The sequence below is a fragment of the Tyto alba genome, unplaced genomic scaffold (assembly GCF_018691265.1).
Source record: "Tyto alba isolate M040663 unplaced genomic scaffold, T.alba_DEE_v4.0 Super-Scaffold_30, whole genome shotgun sequence".
NCBI classification, from domain to species: Eukaryota; Metazoa; Chordata; class Aves; order Strigiformes; family Tytonidae; genus Tyto; species Tyto alba.
This window is the reverse complement of record NW_024881305.1, coordinates 7,499,168-7,513,255: the sequence shown is the minus strand read 5'-3', so window position 1 is coordinate 7,513,255 and position 14,088 is coordinate 7,499,168.

Below are 14,088 nucleotides of genomic sequence, written 5' to 3'. Positions count from 1 at the left end.
GATTCCCTCAGTAGGCTTGCTTGGTTTTTTTCCCTTTGTGTCCTAGCTAAATTTCTCCTGCCTTGCTCCAATGACACTGAGCTGTTCACTGCTTCACAAAGTGCTACAATTCTGTTGCCAATTTTTTATTTCTCCCCCTCAGTGGGGCATATCTTAATCTCCTCTTTCCATCCTGAAATTCTACAAAGAGTTAGAAACTATGCTGCTAAACTGTTTTACCATCTGTTGCCACTGTAGAATTCACATCTATATCTCTGTAGACAAGTATGTGATTTTGGAATTACTGCCATCTTTCTCCGAGGGTTGAGATTATAAACCTTTATCTTCACTGGCCTTTCCTCTTCTTGTTAATCCACTTCACTGTGTGAGCTCTTTGGATCACTTCAGTGCCTGAATATGCATACAGGGGCTGACTTGCATTTCATACTGTTCTTGTGTCCTTTACTCTGTGTTAGTGGAGCAAAGCACGCTGAACTAAGTAGAATTGCTCTTTGTGAAATTACCTTCCAGTGCATTCCATGAGCTACCATTGCAGGTAAGTGCTTGGTGATCTTCATGTGATTTAATGCTTAGGAACTAGGATAATGTTTACTAAATGAGTGTGGATTAAAACTGGGGATATAAATTCCTGCTCCTTTTGTTAACGCACCAGAGAGATGAGCATGTTTAGCACTTAGCTTTAATTAGCAGCTGACACAAGACTCACAAAACATAGTGCTGGGTCCCATCAGCTGAGGTTGATGGATGCCTGGTTAAGACTCCCCACCAAGGAACAAGCAAGGGTACATTATGGGGTGCAGTGATGTCCTCAGGAGTCACTGGTGTATCTGTTGCTTCATCCTGACAGTGATGTTCTTCATCTACTGACAGCCCTTTTTGCCTCGTGTGTCTCCAGTGAAACCCACAGCGTTGCTCTCGAGAAGAGCTTGCTGCTCTCATCCGCAGCTCAGACCCTGCACTCCCCCGGCCAGGAATGGGATTCACCTGCACTGCCGGAGGGCAGCCAGCTAAAGAGTACTGAGGCTTGTTTGGATGCAGTCGTTTCCTTAACTAAACCTGTAGAGCCACTGGCTCATCGAGAGTATATTTTTTAATCTCATATGTCATATCAGAGATAAACACAAGAGCCTTTTCATGGTAGAAGAGTTACTCATCAAACTTTATGTAGCTGGTGGGTAGAAAGCAATCCCGTCTGTCACAGCTCTGGCAACTAGAAGTGTTTAGAAATCAAGTCCTTTGAATATTTCCACCACTGCAGGGAATATGGGGCTGGGATATGGCATTAGGGTGTGCTGGAGCTCTGAATTCAACACTGGGATCTGCATGGCAGCCTGTATCTGTTTCAGGCCACTCTCCTGTCAGGAAAGAGTCAGCTCTGAAAGTGGCTGAAAACCCCATTCGTTTGAAATTGTGCTTGGAGACATGTTCAGTGCAGTTCTGCAGCTCTTACTGGGCACAGCTATGGAGTTTGTGCTATGGATCTGAGCAGTGGCTTTGCAGTTGACTGCAGGACAAGACACAAATGCAGAACTTAAGTCTCTCTTCCTCTTGGAGGTCATCTGCCTTCAGGCAATCCCAAATGTAAATAATTTATCTGCTCTATTGGCCCTAGCATGTTTTCAAATGAAGGAGAGGTTGCAGCAACACATCCTTCTGACAGCATGCTATAGGGACCATGCTCAAGGATGAATTCTGCTTTCTAAATAAAGACAAATTATCTGCCCATCTGAGATTTAATCAGCTCAACACAACAGGGAAGGTGCATGTAATTCAGAGACCTGCAGCAACTGTGTTAGGGAACATAAGGCGACCTGTGAATAATCAGCCTTCTGTAGTCAGACACACACCCTGCGTGAAAGCAGAGATTGCAAACTGTAAGTTACACATAATTCTGCTAAGAATTTGTAAATTAACTGGTCCTTCTTTAAAATCTCTTATATGGAATGTGTCACCAGATGGTGCTATTAACACAGTTGTCTACACGCTGGTCTCTGAGTGAGCAGATAGTTTTGTCTTGGCAAGAAATTCTCAAGCAAGGCTGACTTTTATTTCTGCAGGTGTGAGAGGTACCTGCTGAGGACCTGTCGTTTGCTGGGAGTGAGGTATGGGTGGTGTGCTGAGATCTGTACGTGCTACGTATACCCCAGGGTCAGCGTCCATGTTTCAGTGGAATGTGGTAACCTGGGGACTTTAAACTCATTAATACCTCTCTCCATCTTTAGCCTTAACAGAGTGCTGTGCTCACTGCCTGGATGTGCGAGCAGAGAGCCGAAGGCGATGCTGTCACGTTGCGCTGGGCAGAGCTGGCAGCAGCAGCAATGCCCCTGCCTCCTGCCATGGGGAAACTCGGTGAGCCATGCCTGCTGGGGAGGACATGCATGAGAACAGCCTCAGCTGGTGACCTGCCTCACCTGTCCCCTCTTCATCTCTGCAACTGCAAGGCATGGGGGGGACAGGGAAGCTTTCAGCAAGCAGGAACTACTGCAATGGTAATCAGCTTTGCTTTTTCCTTGTCTCTAGCAATTGCTTTGAGCACTATTGGTGCCAATCACAAAGAACAGTGGGCTTTTCATCTAAATCAGGCATGTAGCATGGGCTCTGGGTGCTCCCTGCACTGCTGAAACCTGTCCAGGAAGGAGACAGTCCTCAGTAATTTTTTGTTGCTAAAAGTTTTGTCTCAGGGTCCTTTTCATAAGCAGAGCAAGTAACCAAGCTAGTAACCAGCGCCACCACCGTAGTCTTACTGTGTGGTCCTGAAGAGGAAAGGTCTGAGCATCACCTGTAGACACGAGCCCTGTGCTCTGGCCCTCCATCTAATTCTGTCTCTTGAGCTTGTGTGTTTTTGATGATGAACAAAGAGTTGAGCACTAGGTGAGATCCGAGTCTGACATTGATCCTAGCCCTGGACTTTTGCTCCAAATCAGGCCATGCAGCAGATGCTGGATATGTTCAGACTTCTTTGAGCTCAGGCACAGCTGTGCTGGAACACTGTGTGTCAATAATGACCATGGTGTGTACTGGATTTTCACCGTCTTCATCTCTTTTCCTGCTGCCCTGCATCTAATGGAAAGGAAGGGCTGTAACTACCCTGAATGGGTTAAGGAACAGTATTTAATGCGGGAAAGACAAGGGATGCCAAGGTTAGTAATACTAAGGCATCTCAATTATTCCTTCAGTAGGCAACTGAAAGAGCTGACTGGGGCTGCAGAAGAGCTGCGTGTGGTCCATGTCTCCTGCTGAAGCTGCAGTATGTCCCTTGTTTTACCACCCTTGTGCAATGCTCTCCTTCCCTCTGGAAAACAGAATGTATTTTCAGCATTCAATACACTCCTTTGTTATTTGGAAATTTTCTTTCCCTAACTTGGTGTCCAGAGCTACAGTTTGATCTTTGTTAACTACAGTTTCTCAGTTCCCTTTCATAGCAAGTGATCTGATACTCAGTGTGCTGCTGGTTCATGGGGCGACTGTGGACATGTCAAACCAATTGAGTCTTCTGCCCAATTATAATCAATCTAATTGTCTTCCAGATACACGCAGACCTGGTATTCTTCTAGTGTCTGAGCAGAACGTAATTGTGTCCGGCCATCTTATTTGCTGCTGGTTGTTGAAAACTAAATTCTGTAGAAAGTTAATCAATAATGCCACTGCTGGGCCTGGAGATGCTATCCTGCTCTGTACTTCCAAGGAGCACTCTCTCTTTCTTGCCTTTACGTATGATGAGCACAGCGACAGGCTTCACCGAGGAGGCTCTCTGGATGCATGTGTCTGAGACGTGATTTATGGGGGCCACATTTGTAGGTGGTGTAAATTGACACAACTTCATCAAAGTCAGTGGAAGAACTATATCCTCATTCACTTGATGAGTTACTTCTTCCTTTAAACTAAACAATATTCTTGTTTGTTCCTGAGTTCTAGTAATAATGTGCAGAGATGACTTTTGCAATGTGACCCTTGCCAGGAGGGCTCTGGCAGGGCAGTCGTGAGGGTCTGGACAACGTCTGGGGTTGGGACCCCTGGCACCCTGGGAGCACGTACCTCCCAAGGACAGGGTGCTGCGGGCTGTGGGCCGTCACCCTCTGCACACCTGGGCTGCCCACGATGGGAGCTCTTGTCTTTGACAGCACTCTGCTGTAATGGTAGAGGGCACTTTACTGGCTGAGAGCAGCGGTGGGGAAGATGTTTGACTATTATCTAAGCAGACCTACTAAGTAAACAACTTATTGCCAGTGCTAATGGCTCTGTGTCTTTGCCTCTTGTCATTTAGAGCCTTTGGAAATAATGTTATCAGTAAGTAAATAGATTTTTTAAAAAAAACAACTCAGTGAAATCTTTTGGCCCTGAGATTTGATACTGACAGGCACAACAAACACCCTGCAATGAAGCAGACATGATCCTTTTTCCCCACTGTCCCAGCCATTTCCCCAGGGTGAGCCCTTGGGTGCCAGTGGTGGGCTACAAACCCTCGTGCCTGATGAGAGCAGCCTGTTGCTTTTATTTTATTGCATGGCTCACCTGCTCTTTCCATGGGCAGTGGGCAAGGACACCCTTATTCCAAACTGCAGGACCTGATGCTCCTCTTTCCAGGGGATATGAAGCTGTGGGAAAGTAAATTCAACAGAAACCAACAGCTTGGGAAAGTCCCGTATGCTACACGGCTAATAGATGAAGCTGGTTATGTTTCTCTATGAGGATCTTTGGGAACTGAGATGATTGCCAACACATCTGTCATTTAGAATTAACTCTTCTGTCCATTGTCACCTGTGGAAGGAGATTGTTAAGTAGTGTAGTGGTTGGCAAGGGTTTTCTTTTGTCCTTTTTTACTAATAGGAGTATTGCAAACGCTGCTTTGGACTCCCAGGAGACATCCTTGCAGAGGGTGAGGGAGAGCTGTACATATAACAGAGATCTTCGATGCAGTGCTGTATGTCTCTAGCCAGAAAAAAGTCTCTTGGATTGCTGGCTGTGGATCTTGTGAAAGAGGTTTGGTATCACTGTCCAGGATGTGCTGGAACTGCCTGTGCTGCAGCAAGCAGGCCTGGCAGCGGGACCCCCACCCTGCCCAGGGGTCCCTGAGGGCAGGGAAGCGCCGGGGGGAGTAGGAGGGACAAGGGGTAATGAGGCTGAGTGGCCAAAGGGCTGGTTCGAGGCTGGGACCAGATGGGCCGGGTACCACAGGGCAGGACAAGTGAGGAGCTGTCGGTCCCTGCAGGGTGATGATGAGGGACCATGTGGGGCGATGCGGGACCATGTGGGGCGATGCGGGGTGATGCGGGGTGATGCGGGGTGATGAGGGACCATGCGGGGTGATGTGGGGTGATGTGGCGTGATGCAGGGTGATGTGGGGTGATGTGGGGTGATGAGGGACCATGCGGGGTGATGTGGGGTGATGCAGGGTGATGTGGGGTGGCAGCACTCTGGGAGTGGGGGCTGCGCCCATCTAGCGAGTGCTGTTGGGGAAGAGACCACTCCTGCCCTTTGGGGTGTTGGGTGGGAGGCATCGCTGGGGGGGTGGGCGGGAAGAAGGCGCTGCGGTTCTGTGGTGCTCTCTGGAGCCTGACTGAGCAAGTTAATCAAAGAGCTCTCAGGTTTCTTTTCACATGTTAATTTGCTCCTGAAATAAAAACACTACAGCATTTTCCCTTTGAGGCACAATTGCAAACCATTGTTTTTGTTTTCCCTATTATAGAAATGCTGCTATTTTTATTACTTGTATTTCCACTGGGAGGGATAAAAATAACTAGAATATGGCAAATACTTTGTAAGCACACCAGGGGAAAAAAAAAAAATAAAAACAAACACCTTATAACTCCTTATTTTCCTTTACTGATATCAGTGTAGCTTGTTTCTTCCAGAAGGTTGTGATTAAATATATTCTGCTTTGCTTTTCTGTCTCCATGCAAACAATTGTGGTTTAAACCCTGTGCTAATTCCAAGAAGGGTTGGGCTTGCAACCTTCTGCACTCTCTGCCCGGTGGTACTGCCCACAGTGCAGGAGAAAGGTGGTTGCAGGTGGATGTGTTCAGTCTCTTACTGTGCTGTGCATACACATGGAATTTTTCCAGATTCTCCTATCCAACTCTTCACTGTCTAGCTATCTTCTTTCCTGATAGAAATTGTGCTGAGATAAAGCCATATGCAGTGTGGTCCGGGGCTGTTTCAAATCTAAAGATTACCTACCTCACGGCTGCTAGAGCTATGTGCACACAAGGGCTTGAAAGTGTCCCATGAGCTGTCAGTGGAAATCACTGGTCCAACCCTTTTTCTGCTTTGGAAACACTTAATGCAGCCAGGGAAGTCCTGAAGACTACTACAGTTATGCTTAAAAGGGGCTGTTCCTGCTTTCTGGAATTACGGTGGCTGAGGAGTGTAGGAAAGCAAAGGCTTCTTGGGCATCTTTAGCACTTCATTACTGAAAACAAATTTTAATCTGTCTTCTGGGTTCTGACACCAGCAATTTATTGGCTGAGGAAAGTGCAGTCTTTTTAAAATATATTATGCAGTGATACTTAGAATAGTGTCCATGACACAGAAGGTTGAAATGAGACCCTAAAAGCAGCAGTTTTTCATCTGTTTTCAGAAAAATAATGTGTTAACATCGGTTGTTAACATTTATGCAAAGGCCAGCTTAATCCTTCTAATAGTTGCATAACAGCCACATTTTAGGTTTTCACAGCATTGCATAAAGATGCTTTTGACGTGGGGGGAGACAGAGACTAACTAACTTTATAAATCAGCTTGAGGAACTGAAATGGGTCTAATCCCAGCCTAACACTCATTGCTGTGAGGTGGTACCATGTTCCAGTAACAGGATTTGCTGCCATAATCTTCCTGAAATTTAGGTCCTAAATAACCCTAGCTTGTCAAATTGACACAGGGCTAACAGGCCTTTATGGCAGTGAGTGTCACTGGAACTGTGTATGTCACCAAAATCAGGAATGAAAACTCGTTAGTGCTGGGTTTAGCATTAATGAGCAGGCATTACTTTATTGGGCTGGGGACATGAGGGAATCATTCCACCTAATGTGCCTGCCGTACGTTACAATAGCCAAAGCTTATGTCACTCTATTACATACATATTAATCAAATTTCCTAAAACTTATTATCATATTTAAATAATTATTACACATGCAGTTTAAGTCTCTGAGGGGCTTCCATGAGAGTCGTTGGTGGTCTCTCACGGTCTCTGATGGTCTTTGGAGAGAGAAGCCCTTCTTGAACTTTGTCTATAATTTGGAATTGGCCTTTCTTTGATTTATGTCTGCACTTTCTTATCTCCCACCTAGCTTCAGCTAGTTCATCTTTTTTAAGAAGGCCTTAATCTTCAAAGACAGGGGCTTCTGATTAGGAGTCTCCCAATTTATGCATGGACCCTTTCCATTTATGCATTCCCCAGGAAGCATTCATCATGCTTGCCTAGCTCAAGGACCTCTGTGCAATGGACATGTTGCAGGTGTTCGACTGATTGCTTAAGTTCTTATGCTGCCCTAAACAATATTTTTGTTCTTCACCCATTTTTCAACATGCACACAAAGCTTGTGCTTTGCACAGCTGCCTTGGCTTGGATGCAACCAAGATGTCAAGTCCTTGGGCAGGTACCCCAGTGCGGGCCCTGGGCTCTCACTTCATTAATTTTATTGAGATTGTGCCCTGTGTTAAATGCAGATGCTTGGAGAATGGAAGGTCAGAGTTCCCCAAGCTATTTAGCTAATAGCTTTCAGGCATGGCAGGACACTGCAATACTCACAACCACATCTCTCTGATATAATCTCATCTGATGTCTCTCAGTCATCTGATGCTGCTGGATCAAAAATGGCTTTTTAGAACCTCCAGCCCTGCCAAATCATGCTGTGACTGTTCACCTTGAGGATGTGCAAAGATTCCAGGTCAATAAAATATATTTCAGAAGTTCCATCACTAGAAAACAAATTTTGATGATAGTCCTGCTCCTAGAAAGCTTCTTGCCTGGATGCATTCAGCTTCAAAGAAAGAAGCCTGTCTTCAGTGTCCAATTTTGGTTCAATGCCACTTGGAATCAGTGCTTTACAGGACACCGAGCCACATTTTCTTGCCATTAAACCAGTGAAGCTGGCACTACACAGCAACACCTTACTTATGCTTTAGGACTTTAGCTTGCAGCAGGTACTTCTTACCCCTTGCCACAGTGGCCTTGTTGCAATTACAGACTGGTTTGGGCTGGAAGGGACCTCGAAGCCCCCCCAGTGGCACCCCCTGCCCCGGGCAGGGCCCCCTTCCCCCAGCCCAGGGGGCTCCCAGCCCCACCCAACCTGGCCTTGAACCCTTCCAGGGAGGGGGCACCCACAGCTGCTCTGGGCACCCTGGGCCGGCGCCTCCCCCCCCGCACAGGGAACAATTTCTGCCTTACGTCTCATCTACATCTCCCCTCAGTCAGTTTAAAACCATCACCCCTCATCCTACCCCCACCCCCTGACCCAGAGTCCCCCCCCACCTCTCCTGTCCCCCCTTTAAGCCCTGGGAGGCCACTCTCAGGGTCCCCCCGGAGCCTTCTCTTCTCCAGGCTGAACCCCCCCAACTCTCTCAGCCCGGCCTCCCAGGGGAGGTTCATCATGTGCTGTGCTGAGGAAATTAATTAATTGTTGAGTGTTAAACTTAAAATCTCAGTGCTTGCTTGCAGTGCAGTCCAAGGACTGTCAGTTTGGGCTACAAGTTAAGGATTATTTTTCCCTCCTTCTTCCTTGTGTTGCCAGGATATTCAGGGAGAGGTGTGTCTAGAATTGAATAACTGCTCCCAAGAAAGCTTAAATGGGGAATGATCTGCCACTGTGCAGCCAGGAGAGACAAAGGTACACACAAGTGAGGAACCAGCATTTCCTTTATCTTTCTAGTATTGTTTTGTGCAATAAATGGAGCCTTGGAAAGTTTTATTGCTAAGCAGTATGAGGGACCAGGGTCCTGGAGACCTCTGTGTCGGCAAATGTTTCTGCTGGAGATGATCTGTGCTTGTTGTGCAAAAAAGGGTAAATCACTGCTCTTTGTGGAAAACCCATCTCTCACTACCCTCTCCACCATGCTTCTTTTTTTTTAATGCACCGTCACCAGCAGAAATACAAAGCTCTGGCTGCTCCCAGGGGCAGGAGATGCTGCTGTCTGGCAGCTCTGTACCACATGCAGTTCAGTACAGATTTAATGCTTCGTGCAAGGCCTGTCTAAATATTTTCTTCTAAACTTAGTTTGAGCTCAATTCTTGCTGCTAGTATTGGATAGAAACTGATTCTTAAAGCTCTGTCTTCATTACAACGAGCAAGGTAATCTTCTCCTCCCTGTGCACGCCGGGATTAGGTGGGGATGTTGGTTTTGCTCGCTGCTTGCGCGCTGTCAGCCACCACAGAAGATCTGCATATCAAAGCGGTGTGTGAAGGTGCGCAGCAATACATGTTACATTTGTACACAGATGGCACCTTGACATTGCCAAAGGATCCAGATCCACATCGTTTTTCCTGGCAAGAAGCTCTGAATCATTCTTGAGCTGTTTCCAATTATCATATTAACTAAGAGAGTAAACAATATCATACCATTACTTAGAACTGGCATAAATAAATGCTGCTACTCCGTCTCCAGCGTTGATTATTATTACAAAAAAAAAAAAAAAAAAAGGCTTTAAATAGTTTATAATCCAAATTAAATGACTAGCATGTTCTATATCAATTGGACAAATATTTGTGATTCCACCTTAGTGGCACCCATTCCCATCTATTGACTAGAAAAAATATTTGTACGTATATTTAGGCATGTTTGGGCCCCAGACATAAATAGCCTACAGTTAGATACCTATTCAACATACTTTCATTAATCCAATTGCAGTGTGCTACAAAACTTCCTAGTTCCTCAAATGTTTGTGGTAATATTGTCTTTGGCTCTTGTCTTCTGCTTACTGCAGGGAAAATGATAATCTTTTCTCAATCTATTCACTCAGATCATTATGAATTTTACAACTTTCAAATCTTGGTTTCTGAGCAATATGTGCAGCCCTCTAACTGATGCACACTATAGCTAGTATTTTCATTCACTTTGTGGTCTTGTCTGAAGTGATTATTTCAAAGGCAACTCAAGAGATGTGTTGTTGCATGTAACACGTTTCTCTGTGTAGTCTAAGTCTGCTAAACAGTTTTCCCCTAACATTTATTCAACTCCAAACTCTTCTAGGCTAGCTACAGATGCAGACTTTTATACTTAACTATTAGCTCTGCCTCTCTAAAAGTAACATTGGGCTACTAGACAGGGAAAAGATAAATGCCATCCTGTGAGAGGAAGGCATGCCACACTTTCCTAAATGCCATGTGAATGCAGCTGCAGGGAAAAGCTTGACAGACACAGCAAGTTCAAAATGCCAGGGTGGGTGTAGGTGAGATGAAGCTCCTGAACCTCTCCAGAGATCATCAGCTCTGCCCAGGTCCCCGGGAGCGCGCAGGGGGAACTTGCCTCTGCTGTTCATACTGGAAGGTGGAAACATGGCTTAGGGGAGCAGTCTGGCCTCCAAGTACCAATCCAGTCTGAGCCAGGCTGCAAAAAGGCTGCTCCACAGCAGCCTGGGAGCTCGTGCATCTGTTCTGTGCTTGTGCCCCTCCACACTTCGAGCGCAGGGCTGAGTGGCGCTGGGGAGGGGGCACGGCCGCGGGCCCAGAGGGCGACGGAAGGTATGGAGCCTGGGGAGGGGGACCTGGCTCTCCCGGAGTGGGGCCTGGCTCCCCCGGAGTGGGGCCTGGCTCCCCCGGAGTGGGGCCTGGCTCCCCCGGAGCTTTCCCTGTGCAGCTCCGTGTGGCAAAGAGGGAGATTCCCAGTGGGAACGGAGAGACAAAATCTTGCATCTCGGTAGCCGTATATATGTGTATATGGAGAAGAGAAGTAGGTGCAAGAGTCATGGCTTGGAAAAAGCAGTGTTTGGATTTTCAGACATACGAGCTGCTGTCTGGCTGTTTTCCAGCTATGTTGGACAATAAACAGTGCATATGACATACATTCATACTTACAAGGTGCAAAAAACAGTCTGGTTCTGTGTTCTACAGAAATATTTGAGAGTATAGCTTATACCAGAGTCTCCTGTTATTGTTACCCAGCAAGCGTGAAATCCTCTGATATGTAAATAAAGGTGAGTAACTGACCCAAGGTGACTTTAAATTTAAAAGTAAAATGTTCTCGGTATTACCTTTGAAATAAAATTAGCTTTTATCTAAATAATTGAATTTTGTTATTGATTTCTGTGTTACAAGCTCTCAACTGGACATTAACCTTTTCTAAGGTTTGGTTGTGTTTTTTTTTGTCTGTTGAAATCTCTTTAAGGTAACTTTAGATTCCAAATGCAATACTTGACTGATGAATCCCAAGAATTCCTCTCTTGGTGCCAGTTTTGGTGGCTCAGGCAAAAACTGTTGATGTGCTGAGAAGTTGTGGTTATGGTATCATTAACCAAGGGCTGACTTGCATCCCCTTGGGTCTCACTCTACTTTGGTTTTGGGAATGTGGGCCACAGGTGCCCCAGAGGAGGCAATGAAAGGGGGAGCAGAGAAGAGGTGCTGCTCCCTCACCAGGTCCTGGTCAGGTCCTTTACCTGCCCGGCCAAGAGCACAGCAGGGAAAGGCCCTTCTGTAAGGGCTCTACAGCCTAAGGAAAAATACTGTGTAATGAATAAGAAAAGATGAAGGCCGGGGGTGTCAGTGATGGGAACGATCGGTTCTGAAAACAGGTTTTGGGCATAATTTGAGTTTCAAGTGTCTTAAAAAGAAATAGGTGGGTGTGAAATGGGATATTAACCAAATTTGGTATTATGCTTGCACGAGACAAGATACACTGTTTGTATTGCTCTACCTCTATTTCCTGTTCAAAACAAAGCCCCCCCCTTTCTTTCCTTAAATAAGTGTGTATTAGCAAAAGATCACCTCACAACCAGCACAACCCAGCTTTGCGGTTTGGCCCGGGTCCAGGAGGCGACAGAGACTGCACAGGAATTCGGGATGAAAAGTTCAGCACTGAGGAAGAGGAGATACTTCCTCCCACGACCACTGCCCAGCCCTTCACGACCCCTGCCCAGGACCAAAGGAACTCACTGCGCAGCCGCAAGGAGGAGGAGACCTAATTATAATAAGAAGCGAGGGCAGGCGGGGATAGATTATGAATATGTATAGGCATCTCATGAATATGCAACACTTTGTAACATATAAGCAAGGCTAGAGCGGCAGGGGGGTGCGCACGCTTGTTGTGGCGGAGCGATCCCCCACGTGCCCGGCGCCGAATAAACATACCTGCTTTACAACCCTTAGTTGTGAAGTCTTTCATCTGTAAATCAGGTGGTTTTAGTAAGTTTGTCATATAAATGTAATGCAAACTATACCTGAGCTTGAGCTCCTGGCAAATTATCAGTTCAGCTTCCAGTCTTGTAAAGTCTGGAGTCTACTCAGTAAACATAGACCTTTGCAAGCCGTGGTGCTGTCAGCAAGCAGCTGGTGATGTTGGTGTTCGCTTGCATGGGGTAAACGGTGTCACAAATACTTCCTAATCTGCCGATGCGCCTCAAACTGTTTGCAGCAGCAGGTTATACAGAACTGACCGGGAGGTGGTAGTGTCTAATTAAAAGTGTCTCTTTGTGACCAATTGTAGGATATTGCTGTGTTAATAAAAGATTTTCCTCATGTTGTCATGGCAACAGAAGTTTTTGGAAGGAGAAGTGCTTAGTAGGTAAGTTCCTCTTGCCAGACAGAGGCTGCCATGCTGGATGAAGCACTGTGGCAGAAGCCTGCGCTCAGCTAGCGATGATAAGGTGTCCAAAACACCTTGGGCTGGGCAAAGAGGCAGGAAGGACCGGTGTGACCACAGGCATGCTGCAGCAACGCCTTTAACTGTACGGCTGGCCCATGCACCTCAGTGGCTATACGGGCCCTTTGTGTTGAGGACGCGTCACTAACCCAACAGTTGGAGAATTTAGTCTGGTTTATCCAGTCAGCTCGGGAGGGGGAGCTCAGGGCTGCTGTCTGGGCCCCCAGCAGAGCTGCAGCGAGGTGGAAGGGCACCTCGGTGGTGCTGGCCTGAGGGAGAGGTGTGGGGCAGCGCTGGGGCAATACTTGCTCCCTGATGCCCGGCCCCTGCCAGCCCCAAGGGCCAAGGCAGCAGAAGTGGGCAGGGAGCAGGCAGGAGCAGGCAGCTGGAGAAGCCCCAGGGGTAGATCCTGCAGCTCCCCGCCTGGAAATTCAGGTGCAGAGGTTCTGGGAGGGTTGCTGCCTTGCAGGAGCCTGCGTGGCTGGGCTGGAGGGTTGTTGGAGGAGCCGAGTGCTGCTCTGGGTGCTTGTGTAACTCCTGGGACCCAGGTGGTGTGATGGCTCACAGTGCTTCAGCAAGTAATTAGCAGATAAAATAAACACAGTGGCACGAAGCTAAGCATACTCTGTTGCGATGTGGGGCTGAGGGACCTATGTAGCTTTAGCACTGACTCTCCAGTATGCCTATTATATTTGTACTAGTTTCTCTGCTCCAGAAGCTGCAAAAAATCATTCTGCTGTACATAATTTTAATTGCCTGTTATACAATTGCTTCTTTTCCCATGCTTGTCAAATATATTCTCTGTTCAAAATTGTAGCTCTGTCATGTGGCATGACCTGTCTGCCAATTTACAAGAGGAATTAAAAAATACCCCATAAAATGAAAAAAAAAAAAATCGTCTAGTTATGAAATACAATGGCATTCGCAGTCTGTATGGCCATCTGCAGCCTGTTGTGTTTGGACCAGCACAAACAAATCAATAAAACCTGCTGCCTTTCTTATGTTGCCTTTTGCAGTTGTAAGCAGTTGGTGCAGTGGTTGTGGTAGCACTCTCCTTTCTCCTGTCTGATGATGTGCTGTCCTCAGCCAGAAGATTTCAGCGTTCTTTTTTTTCCAAAATTGCTCTGGGGCTGGGATTTGGAACTCTGCAATTGGAGAATGGAGAAGGTGCAGCAATGAAAGGGTTAGAAATAATTTATCTGGGCTGCAGCTTTAACAACATCGTATGGAGGGCACAAAACTGAATTTGGTAGGAGGTTCTTTGTCTGGAACCCGCCTTGGCAGTGAACAGAGGTCTGATCT